The sequence below is a fragment of the Protopterus annectens genome, chromosome 5.part0 (genome assembly GCF_019279795.1).
Source record: "Protopterus annectens isolate FY-2018-M chromosome 5.part0, PAN1.0, whole genome shotgun sequence".
NCBI classification, from domain to species: Eukaryota; Metazoa; Chordata; order Ceratodontiformes; family Protopteridae; genus Protopterus; species Protopterus annectens.
Genome location: NC_056735.1, coordinates 238,703,256 through 238,722,630, shown reverse-complemented (window position 1 = coordinate 238,722,630; position 19,375 = coordinate 238,703,256).

The window sequence follows — 19,375 nt, the reverse complement described above, 5'->3', positions numbered from 1 at the left end:
GGATGGATGGTGTCCCAAGGTACCTCTAAGGTGAGGAACATCAGCAGCCCTTGTAAGTACTGGCATTGGGTGATGTAGTGGAAGAGAGATCCCAAAAATAATTTTATCCTAATCACACACTTAAATTTGCTAGGAGTGTGGTTCAATCCTCTATCTAACAACCTTTATGGACCACTATGTTACACATTTACAACATGCACCACTGACCTGACGTGGTGTAAGCTTCACAACAGATACTTGTAAGGTGGATGATAGCTGCAGGACTGCTAAAGTCAGGCTCTGAGATGTGTACTGGCTGTAAATAGGGACAAAATCTTTGAAGTGCACATACAAACACTTGCTACAGATGAACTTCAAACCCATAGCTGTGTAATTACTGCTACTACATTGGTCTGCATTTATGGGATACACTATGGAGCTTATAGGACTAGCCCTTCTCCAATGGTATATTTCAAGGTAGATGACATCAGCAGGCTTGCTAAAGTGGGGCAATGGAACCATTACTGTCTATACATACGCACAGAGTTCCACAGTTGACATGTCTGAGATAAAAACTCCAACCTAACTAGAACATCACACTATAGCATTACACAGTTATTGCATGTGCCACAGAGCTTACAGGGCTGAATCTTGTCCAAAGAGATATTTAAAGGTGCTGACATCAGCAGGCTTGCTAAAATAGGGCAATGGGAGGTGCAGTGACTGTGAATGGTCTTAAAAGATTTACTCTCTACACACACACACAGAGTTTCACAATTTCCATGTCTGGGATTAGAACTCCTACCTACCTAACATATCACACTATAGCATTATGCAGTTATCACACACACCATGGAGTTTATAGGAATAGCCCTTATCCAAAGGTGTATTTCAATTTGAATGACATCAGCAGCCTTGCTAAAGTAAGGCAATGGGAGGTGTGTTTCTATGAATGACCTCAAAATCATTGATTCCTACACCCACAAAGCTTCACAGTTGCCGTGTCTGGGATTAAACCCCTACCTAACTAGTGCATCACTCTACAGACTTATGCAGATATCACACATGCCACGGAGCTTATAGAGCTAGCCCTTCTCCAAAGATGTATTTTAAGGTGAATGACATCAGCAGCCTTGCTAAAATAGGGTAATGGGAGGTGGAGTGTCTATGAATGGCCTCAAAATCATTAATCCCTACACACAAAGAGTTTCACAGTTGCCATGTCTGGGATTAGAACTTCGATCTAAGTAGTACATTACACTATAACATTACACAGTTATCACACACGCCACAGAGCTTATAAGGTTATCCTTTATCCAAAGATGTATTTCAAGGTGAATGACATCAGCAGCCTTGCTAAAGTAGGCCAATGGGACGTGTAGTGTCTATGAATGACCTCAAAATCATTGATCCTTACACACACCTACACTCACACACACACAAAAAGTTTCACAGTTACCATGTCTGGGATTAGAACACCTACTAATTAGTACATCCCACTACAGCATTACAGAGTTATTGCATGTGCCACAGAGCTTATAGGGATGATATTTTTCCAAAGGGGTATTTCAAGGTGACTGACATCAGCAGGCTAGCTAAACTAGGGCAGTGGGGAGTGCAGTGTGTGTGAGTGGGCCATAAACCCTTCCTCTGGAAACACACACACAACACTCAGTCACACCACAGCTTTATATTTGACAGGACTGTGTATACAACTTCTAGAAGAATAATGACTTGTACTGTCATGTTACACAGTTATCACAAGCACCACAGACACTATAGTGCTGAGGGCTACCAGAAGCAAATGTCTACAGTGATAGACATTGGCTCATCATGTGATATTGGCCAATTGGATGTGTGGTGGGTAGGACAGGCCTCATGATGGGAATCTCTTTGTCACTGTATGTTTCTCTCTTACCCACATCTCTGTTTGTGTATGTTTGACCTATTATAGTGCGTTGTCCTTGGATATATGTGTGTATTCCTATCCGATGTGTGTGCAAAGCATGACTGATGTGCAATGTGGCGTGTGTGCACAGACATCTGCAACTGACAAATATGTATAGTCCACTGTTGTTGCCAGCCATGGGCTTCATACGTGTAGGGGCATGCTCAGTATAACCCTTCTGTATTTTGTTGTCAGACATGGGCTTCATTTCACTAAGTGTGGGAGTATACCCAGTATGACCTTCTGTATTGAATGTGTGAATCCATTCCAGGTAGGTTGTACTCCAGTGCAGGCATTTGTGTTCTACATCTACAGCTAGCAACCTGTTTCTGCAGGATATCTGTAGAAAGGTTTTATTTTATTTATTTTTATTTTATTTTACATTTGTCAACTGGAAAAGTCTGACTGGACACAGGTCCATTTTCAGCGGAGGCCTGGGGAGATAAGCTCCAAACAACACATACATAGAATAACAGGAAATGACATGGAACATTCATTTCATGTTATGAGAGCTTTCATTGCATACACACAAGGAGATGATACATACAGTATGGAGTACATTAAATTAACAGTTCATACAAAAGTCAAACATTGAGGTATAGAATATCAAAAAAACATCTAGTCAAAAGACCTAAGAGGAGACAGTATTATGTATTCATGAAATAGACTTTCCTAGAGTAGTTGGGGTACAGAGGAGTTACTTTTTTAAGGGTTAGCCTGGTGAATGGCATGAGCATAGCCAATTATTCTGAAAACGTTTTTCAGGAGTTTTTAAACTGAGTAGTGGAGGTGGTAGAAGTTGTATGGCTTGGTAGGGTATTCCATTTTTTGGCAATGGTGCTGGCAAAAAGATTGACAATATGGAGTCACAGTGGGCAATAGTGGGATACTGTAACTAATCGTGTTTGTGCTGCTTCTGCTACATGGTTTTGGTGTTAGCAGAGATATTCAGACATGTGATGTATTGTGTCATCAACTACTGACAGATATAAGTATGTGCTCACAGTAATTTCCTGGGGAATACAAGATGATTGAAGTATTGTGGTCTGCAGCTTACATATTCTTGTGCAATCATGCCATTCTGGAGGGGGAGCTGCAGACACTTGCTGATGGGTCTGTGTAAATGGTCCAGCACCTTGGTACTGTGGTAGCTGAGGATTCCATGCTTGTACATGTATCGAAGTGACAGAATAGCCATATCCTGCTGTGGCCATACTTCTCAGTTGTACAGATTTACACAGGTTACCCAGAGACAGGGATCATATATCTGGTCATTTCACCTTCATATTGTGGTTTATGACCAGGTTTGTAGCCACCCATTCCTGAGTTTGCAAGCAGGGATAGTATGGGCACACACCAGAGTTTCAGACTTCACACATTCCATGCCGTCCATGCTCCTACCCCCCTCTGTTATTCTATCCTCTTGCTAACATTATACAAGCAATATCTGATAAGTATCCCTATAGTTATCACTTCATCCCAGCAGTATTTAGGGGTTGGTCTACAGTTCATGCAGTAGGACATGGTGGACATGCTACTAGGATTTGTCGACATGGCCTTGGATTTGTGTTCTGTGGACTGTGTTATGTTGTTATTTGGGACTCCATGAGATAATGTACATTGGCGATACGGGTGAGACACAGGCCTTTGACAGAGGACTGTAAGGCATTTGGTAGTGATGCAGGCCATCTGTAGCAGGCCAGTATATTCTGTCACTCCTACAGTCCCAGGCTGCAAGCCACTGGTTTCCCCTGCGGTGATAGGTTAGGTGTGCAAGGTGTTAATGACAATAGTTTCTGTCCTTATTAATCCATTGGTGTGGATGCTGGCAGGGTGCTGTTTACAGCTAGGGACACACCTACATGGGACACCTCTTTGGCTGTGGATATTCCCATACAGAAGTGGGTGTCATATTATACTCATTCCCAACAGCAGGGATATGACCTGTGATTAACCTGTTGCTGATGGTGGGGTGAGCTGAGTGCATGTCTGCTATGGATGCTTCTTGCACCTGACTCACAAATATACATGGGGCATTTCCTTATGCTGGCATGTGCTTGGACATCAGCTGTTTCTCAGTACTTCATACCTGTGCCTTTTGTGGTCTGCCAGTGTTTGGCCAGACTGCATCAGTATTCCATAATACACAGACAACTAATGTGCTGCTAACCTGTATCTACAATTTCAAAGGTGTGCCCATTTGACAGTAACATTTTATGCACTCTCTGTCTAGGATACTTCCACCTGTGTACTGTGTGTATGTCTTGGCCCATATTCATGCCATGTCCATCTTTCAGATGGTGACAAATATTACATCTGAACAATTAGTATGGATTACTGCTGGATTGGGTCTTGCTGAGATGCATTGTGTTTGGCACTGCAGTTGTTAGAACTTGGCCCTGTCATCAACAGTACTGGCCATAGGCCACTGGGACATAACCCTCCATGTCTACATGCTGACCACTTTCACACAATATACAACACACAACAACCTAACACACATAGCCCTGCATATTGTACATGTGCAGCGATCTATCCTGCTAATTTGGCCAACTCAGGTAATTTGTGCTCTACTGTTATTATACCCACACGTACATGTTACTACATTTCTAGATAGGAATGTGGGGGGTGGGGAACACCTGACAACTTTAAACATTTGCTATGACTGTATTGGTATTTCAGGTACTCTGTTGGCTTCCATTTCATTCTGTATTCTGACATGTCATGCAGACTAGAGGCATATCAGTGTAGTACAGATCTTAGGTTTTCTTGACCTACATTTCAGTTTCAGACTTCTTACCCTTCAGAACTAACATCCAACTGCCTGACCTGTTGTAGTCTATCTTTGTAGGTCTGGAGGGGGGCTGTTCTCCATTGCCATCAATCAGAGGCCTTAGCACAGCCCTTTGTGGTCATCTACACCTGTCCTGCTGGCTGAGACTGTTGTTGGCTATGTGAACCTCACTGACATGCATGTGTGTGTTCTATGGACACACATTTGGCCCACTACATGTCCTGTAGCGAGATTTGTCACCTTGTCTAGTACTGCCTACTGTGTTGACACCAGAATTTGTTATGGATTTCATGCTGCCCATATAGGTGTCTACTATCTGCTGCCATCCCATTCAGCCACCGGATTCCCTTGCATACTCACATCTGTACCACAGATACAAGTAGCAGAACATACTACTCCATTCAGCAATTGATAGTGAGAATGACTTACCTTGTGGCTGTGCCAGTATTGAGGATGGTGCTGGTGGGATGACTATGTTGGATGCACATAGTACACTCCCTATAGATGGTTAAGCACAGGTAGTGTCATGTTTGGCATCTCTTTTACTGTATGTGTAAGTCAGAGAGAGGTGTCATTCCCTGGGTTCCTACCATGTCAGTGTATGTGCTATCCATTGCCTCTTTGTCAAAGCCTGGGCATACTGGGCATGCCTCCTTCTGCCTACAGGGGCAGGCTCAGTTTGTTCCTCCTCTGAGTCACTCTGTGCCTGTGCTGGCCTTGGCAATGATGGGTGGCTGTGTGGCATCCCCCGTGCTGTTCCTTCCAGCACACAAATTCAAGATAATGCCCTGGGCATCGCACATGACTTTGCAGTTGATGGAGGGGAAGCCTTTGTGGTTTATGTAGACCCTACCCCGCTCAACAGATGGTGCTTTGATGTGTATGTGTGTACAGTCTATAGCACCCACTACCTCAGCGTATTTTGCTATTTGGTGGGAGAGATGCATATTGATGGTCAACACCTCATGGGTGTTGAGGAAATATATGTGCTTACCGGCATGTGCTGACATGGCATCCAGGAACTGGTGGAGTACCCTGGATGTTGATGCCTGTGAGATCTCCATGATATACCCAGTTGACCTTTGGAAGGTACCTGTGGCTAGTATTCTTAAGCCTTCACATACCTCGGTATCGAATGGGATGGGTTCCCTTCTGTTGATTCTGTGTGTGAGGCGTGGCCGCCGCTGCTCAACAATTTGATGTAGGAGGTCCCTGTCCATCCTATAGAGCTCCACTATCTCCAGCTCATATAGCCCCTGGTAGGTTACCCTGGGTCTGTACACTCTTCTCCTCTCTGCACTGTGGGTTAGTCATCAGCATTCTCATCCTCACCACCCTCAGCCTCTTCCACATATTTATTTCTGAGAGCAAAAGCAGCCCCTATCATTTTGTTGCTTTTGTTAGGTAAAACGTCCCCGTTTGTGCACACCCATGGTGTAGAGTTTGTGGGAAAAACCACAAGGAAAGGTGTTTGCATAGTTTATAGTAATGTTCTGGGCTGGGCAGGGCTGCTGCCTGTGTAATTGGTTGGTTCTGATACATTTCACCTGCCAGCTATGCTAGTTCTCCTTGATTACCTTCCTACTGCTGTTTTCCCTTCCCATAGCCTTCCTGTTTAAGCACTGAGGCACGCCATGCAAACAAAGTGCTCAGATGTGAATGGAGCTGCTATTTTCTGTTTTTTTATTTTTTATTTTTTGTTTAAAACACTGTGAACAGCGCGCACACCCATTTAGGCAATGTAAATACTGTTAGGTAGCTTCAGATGCACCCCCTTCCTTAGCTGTGCTTAGCTAAAGGCAAACAAAGACCACAGAGCTCCAGTAAGCTTACAGCGTGCATGACACAGCCCCTTACGAAGTCATCTATCTTTTAGGCTTACACCATGGTATTACTGCACATGCACGGTTGGGTGCAAGCTAGCACTGAAGGGAAATCTGTGGTTCAGTATCATTGCCTCATTTGCATAGGATTGACTGCTAATGCATGGTTACAGTCTTCCCCCTTAGCAACCACTATTCCATGGTCTTGTTGTGTTATGCATGCCATTGACTATTATGGCAAAATTATGATTTTTGATTTAAAAGCTTATTTCCAGCTTTTTTATTATTTCCGGGCCAATCAACAAAAAAATAGTACATTTTTATAATTTTGCAACTTATTTTCATGACTATGGCCATATATTTGGCCTTTGGCATGCCTAACCCTTCTAACACATGCATTTTTATGAGCTGTCATGCCTCCGTTTTGTAGTTTGCAGAAATGTATTAATCTACTGGCTGAATACATTTCTACAGTCTACACTATTCCTGCACGGATGCCTGCCTGCTTCCTGGATCGCTAATTCACCTAATTTGCATAATGTTCACCAGCAAATGAGATAATTAGCATACATGGGGCTGTGTCCGTGCAGGAATAGTGCAGGAGTGCTCATGCATGTCCCGGGAGCTCATTCCTGGATTGCACGTCAGCCATATTGCCTACAGCAGCTCTTGCACTATTCCTGCATGCTGTGCAGAGCTTGATGAATCCTGGGGTATACGTTTTATTCTTAATAAGCCATTAAACAGTTGCAGTAGAGTTTAACCTTTAGACACTCCATTTTACCCTTCATTAATGTTCATGTTGAATGTGTCTCTATTTGGTTAAGATGAGGCTGGGTAAAACTTGCAAAGAAAATTCCATATTAACAAACTAATGCTAGCCAATGTTTTATAACATGAACATCTTTAGCAGAACAAGAAAAACGCTGTTAATGAAATGTAATAGAAAGTTCAGTCTAAAGAAAACTGAAGAATTGTATTTATTTGGATGTTATCAGCCTAGCAGCTTTAAATAAATGCAACTGGAATAGCAGTTTAACAATTAACTATTTCTACTTCACAGATTTATGTGATTCTTAAAAGAAAGCAATAATGCTGGATTCTTAAACAAGTACTGCACACTTCAGCAGTGTTGATATCTTGACAGTCACTGCCCAAAGTATCATAAAGCTAATTAGAAATGTAGCAGACAGGGAAAAGAGCTTACATGCAGAGGAATAAACATAAGGCAAGAGGCCATGATGTTATTGGAACAAGGAGTACTAAGTTACAGGATGGCTTTTTCAGTGCTACAAAAGCACATTTGGCCAATGTGGTGCTCATCAGTGCTAATGCAGTCTACTGTGGCCAGGTCAGTGCGTGTCTCTGTGTACAGTGCTATAACACCACACATGGCCAATGTGGTGCTTATCAGTGCTAGGGCAGAATAGTGTGGCCAAGTCACTGTCTGACCATGTGTACAAGGTTACATCATCACACACTGCAAATGAGGTGTTCATCAGTGCTAATGCTAGCTAGTATGGCCAAGTCACTGGTGACCAAGTGCTCAGTGCTACAGCATCACATGTGGCCAATGTTTTTCTCATTAGTCCTACTCCAGACTAGTGTGGCCAAGTCATTGTCTGATCATTTTCACAGTGCTACAGCATTACAAGTGGACAACTTGGTGCTCATCAGTGCTAATGCAGGCTACAGTGGCCAAGTCAATATGTGACCATGTGCACGGTGCTACAACATCACACATGACCTATGTGGTGCTCATCGGTGCTAGAACAGGCAAATGTGGCCAGGTCAGTGAGAACTAGCAGCTAGTTACCACAAGATGGGCAGCACAGCTGTGCAGAGCTCAACAGATAAATCAGTATGGGTATGCACGCCAAAGTTGTAAAATGGAGTAGACAGAAAATCAGAAATGAAGCAATAGCAAGCAGAAATAAACAGAAAAGTAAGGATACATGATAAAGAGAAGAAGGAAGACTATATTTAGAGGGGTCAGAGTCCCTTCTGTGATTTCAATAAAAGAAAGATAGGTAGAGAAAGTAATGATGGATGGCTATGGGCTGGCATCCTGTTGCTGACACACCTCAGTAGTAACAGTCCCCATAATTTATACAGGAGGAACATTGGAGACTCTACTAGTCTGCTATCAGAACCTCCCTGGTTCAGCTCCAGCAGGGGACTACCATCAACATACTGAAAGGCAGACCTGCTGGACACCAGTGACCCAGCATAATATGCAGCAAATGGTGGTGAAAAAAGTGACCACAGTCTCTCCTCCTCTTCTTCCACAATGTGACCTGCAGAAGGGAGGGATAATGAAAAAAAATATCATACACATCTTATACAAATTCCACCAGAGGTCTACAAGAACTGGCACATTAGACATACAGAGACCCTGCCAGGAGAGGTGCTACTTCCTTCTCTGTCAGCTTATCATGTTCAGCTGATTCTTTTCTGCAACTGTAAATCAATGCATATACTATCATGTATATATGTATATCAAGGGTCTATATTATCATATCGCATGCTCAGAAGAGCGAATGACAGATAATCAACCCCATGTAAGCAAAAGCTTACAACGTCTAAACTTCAGAACAGCGATTATTTTCCAATGGAAAACAATTGCTGTTCCGAAACAAACAAACAAACAAAAAAACAACAGTAAAACATTACTTAATGTGGGGGAGCTTCACCCCCATACCTCCCGATGTGGGGGACTGTGCCCCCCACACACCCCCTACTTAAATATACCATCTCCGAGATCGCACTACAGTGCTGAAAAGGCAAAGTAGCGAAAGCAGCCAAACAGCAGCCTCTATATTTTGCCTTTTTGCGCTTTACTGTTCAACAAAGACGCATTTGACAACCTGCATCTGTGACAGCATAATAGGGAACCTATAACAATATACATAGCACAAGACAATGATATTACCCACAAAATAAACGCTTACAGTACTTCCCTGACTAACTCGCAAGTGCCTCTGCTTCCCATTCTCAGAGCACATTGAGGTTAGCACTACCTCAGGCAATCAGACAGATGGCAACCCAGCTTACTGGTATGGGTGATGCCAGTGCTATCACTGAAAACCTCATCCATTTCATACCAGGCATCCACTTTCTTTAGATAGCCATCAAACTGGACCATTATGTGCTACTTGAAGTCTCTAGGGAGGAAGAACTGGACAATCCTGATGTCCCTGGTACATGTTAGGAACCCTGATTTTCTCTCTTGCTGAGGCAGTTTTGGCCAGTCTTTGGGCCAAGTAGAAAAGCAATATGCTATTCCCTTGTGCTCATAGCCATGCTTGTGATCATGTGTTATGTAACACTAAACTCTACCCTGCAGCTACATGTGACATGCTGTATGCATGGGTGTACAAGTCAAGAGTTTCAAGCTAAATATGAAATTTACAGCTCATATAATATGCATGGGTAGTACATTGCACATATACTGTGAATTACATACATTTGTGTCATCTGGCATCATTAACATAACAGCTATTTAAATGACTGTTATTATGATGAAGTGTTATCATAATTTTGGATAACATCTCTTACAAATCCATCACTAAGCTATAGAAGAACCAAATAAATGCTCTGCACATAAGGAACATAATTAATGAAGATGTCCTGCCTGGTAAAGTACCTCATCCATGACTAGAAGCCCTGCATCTGATACTAGGGAGAATGAAGCACATGTCCAGTAGTATGTGTAAGTGGGATTCCATCAAGCTTGCATGATGCAGTCCTGTCTGGATGTTGTGGAGAGGGGATCCATATTTGAACATAAGATATGCAGTTTACATTCCACAATGGGGTATGGGCATCTCGGGTTGTATGTGCAAGCATTGGTACATTACCTAAAAGGAAGCATATGGCTATCCACTCAGCATATGCCATGCTACCATATCTGAGATGGGCATACCCTCCACAGAAGAGAGACACACAGGTAATACAGGGGCACCATGAATCTGGAAATGTCTTTAGTATGGCTGTGACTCCTGGTATCAATCAGTAGATGTTTAGGTCTGTGATTCAGGCACAAGTAGCTGCTATGCACAACATTGTGCAGATGATGAGTGTGCTAAATTGCTTGTGGGATGATGTATCACACCTGCACAGTGATCTGAAGTATATGGACAGAGAGCACACACTGCTGTTGAGGTTGCTTCCATCTGTGCATCCATAAAACACACTGCAATCAGCTTCTGGTCTGACTCCAAAGATCCTGAAATTCATAGCCACGGGAAAGTCCAGATATGAAGTGTTCAGACAGATGCTACACAGTTAGTCTATGCCCATCCTTGATGTGAGAGTGTTCGTTGTAGGCACTTAGCCTGCCATCTCCAATACGGATTCTTACAAGCTGTGGGGGGACACCACTCTTTAGGCCCATTTTATAAGATTCCCCTAATAGGATGAATGTGCATGATGTTATACTACTTCACCTTCCCTGCCATGGAGAAGATTAAATCCTGACACTACAAGCCTACACTGTGGGCACTGGTAATGGTGGCTTACTGTCATAATATCGAAGTGGACTCGGTCAAATCATTGTATTGTTGACCCACGTCCATGAAAAGTCACAGTACCAAAGTCCAATATTGTTAAATTACATCCTGAATTTTGACCTAGGAACAAGCATTAACATGGGTTAAGATAGGGGTGAGATTTGTACTTCGACAATATCGAAGTTCGACATTGTCACCATTCAACCTCCGGACTTTGTGCAAAGTTGAGTCAACCAAATCCACTTCAATATTATGATAGTAAACCAGTAATGGTCACATCATAACAGAGCAACTCCACCCTGGATCCCTCACTCCCCACAACCTCCCAGAGGACATCTGCCATGTTCACCCCCTACACACACACATAATACCCTATGCTCATTCACAGTAACCTGTCACAATTTCTTGACACCTATGCAAGTGATGATGACTGTACCCTAATCTGTGTGAGTATGGTGATGTCTTATGCAAAATGTAGCTAGTCTGTTCATTGCCCAGTTTAGTCTAAGTATAATACTGTATGCATTGTGTTTTTACGTGCTTTCTGTGCCATGTCACACAGTTATAAAACCATTGCTTCGTCTCTGTCTGTACTGCAACATAATGCACCTGCCTCTCCTTCAGCTATGATTCTGTTGCTGCATCTTCTTCTGATTCTTCACAATGTCCTTCTGCTACTGTTATGAGCTGTATGGCAGGTCTTGCTATGATAATTACCTGCTGCTGCTTGACTTATTTATGCAATGTCATATAGCATACAATGTTACACACAACAAATAACTTGCTGCATACATCTAGACTATACTATAGTACTTAGATTTTTTTTTTTTTGCATTTTATTTGAAAAAATGTTGGGAAATATATTGCTGATGATCTCTATTTAAAAGATTTATTTCCTAAAGATCTATCTGTGATGTAAAAAAGAGGGAAATATAAAAGGATTATATAGTACATAGCTAATGTGTAAATAGAAAGAGACAGGTTTTGATGGATTATTGGTACACAAGGTATGCTTCTCTGTGACCCATGCTATAGTTGTTTTGAAGAAGTTAAAGAGTTTATTGTAATTAATGGTAAGAAAGTGACAGTTACATTGCAGTTTTTGTGTAACACTGCTGATGTTATTGATGCTTTGAGATGCCCCTGTGGTCTAGTTTAGACAGACAATCCAGAAGAAAATTTAAACGCAGAGTACAAGAACAAAGACATTAAACATTATAAAGTAATGAGTTATGTTGCAAGTCATTTTTTTTTTTTTTAAATCTCAATAATAATAGTAAGTTACTAGAGGCTACTGTTTTGCAATGACAATATAATGATTGATTCATTCATCCATAAATATCACAAGGCCATTGAATCACCAAAAAATTAATTTCCCCAGGATCCCATCTGAAGATTCTCCTTCAGGCCACACTTCTTTTCTCCAGGAGGACCATGCAAGTCAATCCTGGAGTAGGTTTGTGAAAACACATTTGTTGTTGGTTATGGTTAAAGGAAGATAGTGAACTACACAGCTTAATATGCAGAAAAAATGTATTCAGGGGGTTGAAGAGGTAGGTGTAGGGTATAAACTTGTCCCTCCACTATGCTGCAGTTTCTTAAGAAATGTTTGTAATTTTCATACTGGAGTCATCCAGGCTTTCTGTAAATTTTACAAGATGCTTTTTATTGTGGCAGTTAAAGTTTATACTTTCATACTGAAAAAATATTTTTTGTTTGTTCGGGTAATTTCTCTTGTTGCATGAAATGAGTCATGCAAGGCCTGATGACACCTAATGATTTAGCTCATCTGAACTTAAGGACGCAATTCATTAAAATGATATATTTTTAAAGATGTTTTTTCCTTACTCACAGACTTTACAGCCTGGAGTTTGTTTATATTAGTTGGGTAGGGGGCACAACCCCATCAATCCCATAATTGAATTGTTAGAGTTGAAAAGAAAAAAAGTCATGGACATTCAGAATTGCTATATAGCTGAAACACCTGATGTCCTTAAAGGGTTATTTGCATATATCCCGTGTTGCCTCCAATACAAAAGGTTTAAGCAATCACACAATGGAAAGTACAGCCTTGTTAGATTTTTCTTTTGTTTTGTACTGATTTTTTTTTCTGTGTGACCTTTTTACTTATAGGTTCATAGGTTCATAGGTAGGTACTAGGCTATCTGTCCTAGGGCATTTATAAGCCTAGCCAGAATGTGTTGGCTTTCACCTCCCTTTTAGACTAGATTCCTTAGCCCCTGTCCAGCAGGGCCATAGAAGTGATCCCAGGAGTTAATTTACGATTTCCCATCCACTCATCAAGATTTCTCTTGAAGAGGGTCAGCAAGGGGCTCTGCCTAACATGGACCAGGACTCTATTCCAGAGCAAGGGAAGCCTCTGGGATATGAATCTATCCCTCCAGCATGTCCTATTTATAGCTGTGCTGAGGTTAAATCCCTGGAGCGTGTAGCTCTAATGGATTTGGTTTTCTTGAGGTGGAGCATGTCCATTAGTTCTGGGTTAGACATGGCCTTGTACATCAGGCAGAGATCGCCTCTGAGTAGGCGGTAAGCAGCTGAGTAGAGCTGGAGTTTCTTTAGTCGAGCTGCATAAGGAATCTGTTTGAGGCCCACGATCCTCTTGGTGAGGTACTTTTGTGGTCTCTCCATCTGTTGCAGATGTCAGGTAATGTACATCCCAAATGGGGCATTGTACTCAATTATGGGCCTGATGAGTGATAAGTAGAGGGGCACAATGACCTCTCTTGATCTATATGTGAACCCTTTTGTGATTACGTGAGCTATATAGAAGGTTTTTCTAACCACTATGGCAATGTGATTGTCAAAGGAGAGGTTACTATCTACTTGGGTCCCCAGATCCCTAATTACTTCTGTACTTAGCGGATTACCTCCTATGTGGTAGTTTGTGGACACTTTGTTTTTCCCAAAGGGGATGACTATACATGTTTTGGCATTTAGCTTGAGTCCGTGGTTCTGACACCAGGTATCCATCTCCGTAAGACCCTTCTGGAGGATGCTTGTGTCAGCTGGAGAGTCGATTGTGGCTCCAAATTTGCAATCATCTGTGAACTTGGTCAGCCACAGTCCTCCTGTTCTTGCCTATACCTCAGAGAAGTATATACCGAACAAGAGGGGTCCCGGGAAAGAGCCCTGTGGGATGCCACTTGTAACCTGTATAGAGTCAGACATGGCACCCACAACTCTGACCATGTGAGTTCTATCCTTGAGCCAGTTTGCAACCCATCTTGTGATGAATGGGTTGATATTTAGGCTGGTAAGCTTATTTATGATATCAGAGTGGGGTATTGTGTCAAAGGCCTTTGTGGGGTCCAAGTAGGCTGTGTGTACTGCCTTTCCCTCATCTGTGGCTTTGGTAACTGTTTCGAAGAAGTCAACTAGTTTAGGAGGCAAGATCTGCCTTTAACAAAACCGAATTGGGTAGGGTCCAGTGTCTGGAGGTTCCCAATGTCTTTGTTTATGAGATCCATGATGATGCGCTCCATAGCCTTGCAGGCCAGACTAGTCTGGCTTATAGGGCGATAGTTCCCAGGATCCATTGAGGTGCCCCCTTTGTGGAGCGGGATTACCGTTGCTGTACGTCACTCTTTGGCTACATAACCTGTGGTGAGGCTGAGTTGGAACAGTGAATTTATGTGAGGGTTTAGTTCTTTTTGGAGTTCGTGTAAGACACAGCGTGGGATGCCATCCGGTCCCATAGACGATGTTTTTTTTTACTTTGGAAAAGGCTGCTTTCACCTGTGTGTCTGTGATGTCAGGGGGACTGCATACTTCTTGGATAGACACAGGTCCTTTTGGGGGGGAGGGGGGTAAAGTTTGCACTTAACCTGTCCGCCAGGATGTTGGCAATGTCAGTGGGTTCAGTGTACTTTGTGCCATTTTGCACCAGTTCAGAGCAGATTTGGAAGTTACCACCCAGATTCTTGACATAGCTAAAGAAAGCCTTGTGATTATCTTTAGAATCTTTGGCAATTTTTTTTTCAAAGCTAGCCTTTGATGATTTTATGAGGGATCGAAGTTTCTTGCTAGTACTGATCAGGGATGCCTTCCCTTTTTGGGATTTTGCCCTATCATGTAATAGTTTCCTCCTTCAAACTGAAACTCATTGTTTCAGTTTGTTCTTTAAAAAAGGAATATGTCTGAGAGCCAAAATGTTTGGACCAAATTATTCATTGGGAAGCCACGCTTACAAGAAAATAAATTAGCAACAAATTTTGCTTATTTGATGCTGTTTGCAAGTTTGCTGTTTTTCCTATACTTCAAACCTTAAGAAATGGATCTGCAGCTCTTCCAATACTGCCTTGGGTTTGGCTTTTTCAGTCCTTCTTTAGAATCTTCTAAGATGAGCAAAGCTTTCTGAATCAGTATTTTGATCTACCTGCCTTGCACATTTACAAAACAAAAGTATTGACTGATGGAAGCATCATGTAGTAGTTTACTATTATGCAATGTTTTCATACTTTTCTGGGTTTACCCTTTACCTATCATTGAACCTTGTGGTTTCTCCATCTGTCATAACTGACCTCTGTTCAGGCCTGCTCACTCGTCTGACAAAGAGACTATGCTAACGTGGGATAACATAATAACTGAAATGTCAGACTATTCTGGACAATGTTTTCAGAGCTATATGAAATAGTGATATTTAAGCTCTAGTTTTAAACTGTAAAAACTGCATCACTATGAACTGATATTTTTCCCATTCTAAAAGTATTAGGTGCATGTTCACCATATTGATCACTGCTGCAGTAACCTTGGCTATAAGGTTTATATCCTGTATAGGATATAATGAGAATATAACAGCCAGCTGGCTTTCAAAGCTTCAGGGCACCTACCACAATCCCAAACCATCAGTCAGCTTGAGCTGAGCTAACTGACAAGACAAATCTGGGCACAAAGCCCTTTGGAGCTTTCTTGCTGCCAAAGAGTATGCCAATCTGAGGCTTTTGAGGATTGAAAGTAGGCTTGTACTGTTCCTTTTGTTGGGCAGATAAGTTCCCTTTGGGGAAAAAAATTTCCATTAAAAAAAAATAGTCATTTAAAGCTAGGAGTTTGTGTTTTAACAGACTATCATAAGACTGTATTGTACTTTTAAATGAGAGTGTTTTTTTTTCCTGTTGGTTTAAAATTTGTACACAAAGTAATTAAAAAACATTTTTGCTGTGGAGAAAATGTGTTTTACATTTGGAGCTGGCAAAGTATTTTTAAATACTTTTTACTTTGTTTTTATATGAAAAGATTGAAGTGATGCTTAAAGATTTTTAAATGTTACCACCTTTCCAGGGAAAGAGGCACAATTTTTGGCTTGACCATAGAACAAGCTGACAGTCCCAATGTTGCTCTTTTGAGCCACAAAAAGAAAAAAATAAGCACATAGGCCTTGTCACCAGAGTAGGCTAACAATTTGCCTCAGCTGCAGGTGGGTGGGTCTGCTGTGGCCATTAGTTGTAGTTCAGATGACTCATCATTTACCCAAGATCCCTCTGGTGTAGCACCTATAGCCACTATGGCAATAGAGGTCCACTCTTGTCAGTCCTGGGAGATGGAACAGGGATGTCTTCCCTATTGTGTCAGAATGTTGTGCCCATCCTTGGGAAGCTGCTGCTGCCATTAATAACAATGATGGCCCTATTTTCCATATAAAAAAAACAGACAACTAAACATGCATCTACTCTTCCTCAAATTTCCTTAGACAGGAGTAGTTTAGTGCGTGTGACTCAGGGTTTAATGCAGGCTAATGATCCTTGTTATAAAGTAGTTTCTGGTAAAAGAATGAGAGCTACATCATTTCCTGAAAAGGGTAAACCTTGGCGCTGGATGATTGTCTCTGTTGAAGTGACACCCTGACCCCATGTGCAAGAATAGGAAAATGGGGTTATGGATAGATGAATGGATTAAAGATTCTCAACCTGGACAGGAAGATGAAGGGATAGATGCATGGTTTTCTCCTCAGATTTTTTATTCAGACTTAGAGGAGAGCTCAGTTTCTGATTCTCCTTTGGGGGTCTCTCTTTATCTGAGACTATTTCCAGAATGTGGCACTGTTTTCACTGGGAGAACAATGCAGTTTCTCAGTCCCTCAGAAAATACTATGAGCTGTTACAGAATGAATGTCCAGAACCCATACCCATTCATCCAGTTCTGTCAACTTTGGAAGATGTGTGTGTGTTACCACCTGCAATTTTACTGGCAGTCATCCAGCTGCCATAAATAGTCAGATAGAATATAAAAAGTTCCTTGCTCATTTAAGTATTTATGCACTTTTCCCAAACTGACCCAGCAGCTACCTCATTAGTTAATCCTTCTGCTGCTAAGCATTTAGTTAACTCTCATCCTTCTCTTTCTGATAAGGATGGAAACATGATTGTTAAGTATGTGGAAAAAGTGCATGCTTCTGCAACTTTGATTTTCAGAATGTTGAATTGTCAGGCTCATATGTTAAGGATTGTTCTGATAGATTGTAAAAGTATGTGGACTGTTTTGTCTGCAGTTTCTTTTTGTGAAGTAAAATCTACTTTAAATATTTTAGTTTCTTCACTTGTACATATCACTCCTCATTGCTTGCATTGTGTGTTTGACTCAGTTGTCTTGGCCACTGCTACTACTTTCATATGATGTGCCTGGCTGCATTCTCAGAACCTCCCAGATGATGTTAAAATGAGATTTTAAATAATCCTTTAGATAGAAAATTATTTTTGGACCATCTGCTGCAAAGGCAGTCAAAAAGGGACATGCTGATTCATGGAATCTGTAAGATTTTTAGCCCTCCTTTTTCAACTTTTCAAAAGGATTCTCTAACCCTCATCCAGTTTAAGCAAAAAAAAATAGTCTCAACAAAATGCAGGTAAACAAATGATTATGAAGAAATGGCAAGGGAGTTAAAAAAATTCTGGAACCTCCCAAAATCAAGGTAGTCCAACAAGTCAGAATGACTATTTAAGGGATCTTGCCCTATCCCACCACCCACCCACCCTGGCAGCCTCATTTCCCTTCCAGGAAAACTGATATATCCACTCTTCTCATTGACAATGCATAGTTTCAGACAAATGGGTTCTGAAGATCATTCACCAACATTACAGATGGCAGTGGGAGGAAATTATTCCTTTCCATGGGGGTAATTCCTCATCCACCAGACCAAACTCATTTATTTCAACCTGTTCTTCTTCATATGCTGCCCTAGGGACTGTTAGAACCATTTCCACCTTCTCAGGTTGGAAAGGGTTTTATTCAAGGATGTGTTAGTGCTGAGGAAAGAAAATGTTTGGAAACCAGTTTTGGATCTTTCTTTCTTAAACCTGTCTGTGATAGTGCCCATATTCAAAATTATGTCACTTTACAACCTCTTACCTCTTTGTCCTCTTTCAAATTTCCTGGTAACACTAGATTTAAAAGATGTTTGCCATCACATCACTATTGAATCAGTCTTCAGGTGTTTCGTAAAGTTCTGTGTGTCTGGATCACATTATCAGTCATCTGCCTTATCCTTTGGACTATTCACTGCATATTGCAGGATATCCACAGTTTTCCTTTACTTACCTTTGCAGATATTTTTCAAAGTATCAGAAATCTCTCATTTGGGTGACAGATCTCTTACTCAGGCTGAGATTCCAAGAGAATGTTTATAAGCATTTTTGACTCCTTCACACAGGATTGTGTTTCTAGGGTGTCATCCAAACAGCCCAGTTTAAAGAGTCTTTCTTCCACATGAAAACATAGCTCAAGCAAGACTACACATGAGAAAAATACAATGGTATCTTAAGTCTCTTTGGTTCCAGCACCAATATCCTTTGGGAAATCATTTGATGGAGACAGCAAATATTATTAAATCTGGGTCTCCCCTTCTCCCTCCATGCTCTAAAGCAGTCAGTAAACTAGGATAATTCAGGCTTTGCTTGGGGAGCAGTTTTAGGATGGATATAAGTGAAAAATCATCTGTATAAGCACATAAATATAAAATACATGCTTACCCTGTGTTAGAGTGTGTTCAACAGTGAATAAAAGATTGAAATTAATTCTGTCATAAATATGCTGAAAGATAAAGCATAGAATAAAATGTTTGCTTGAATATATATACAGAGATTAGCAATGTAAAATTGGCATCCATACTATATGTATAACAGACAGGCTTCTTCACAACATCAGAAAAAAGCCTAAAAACAAATGAATGGACATTTTTTTTTATAAAATCAGCAATACGTGATTTTTTACAAAGCTGTTTCCTCAGAAAACATATTCTTCCACAGTATCAGTTCCTCAAAAACATGTTTTCTCAGTATCAGCAGAAGAACAGTTTGACGTATTC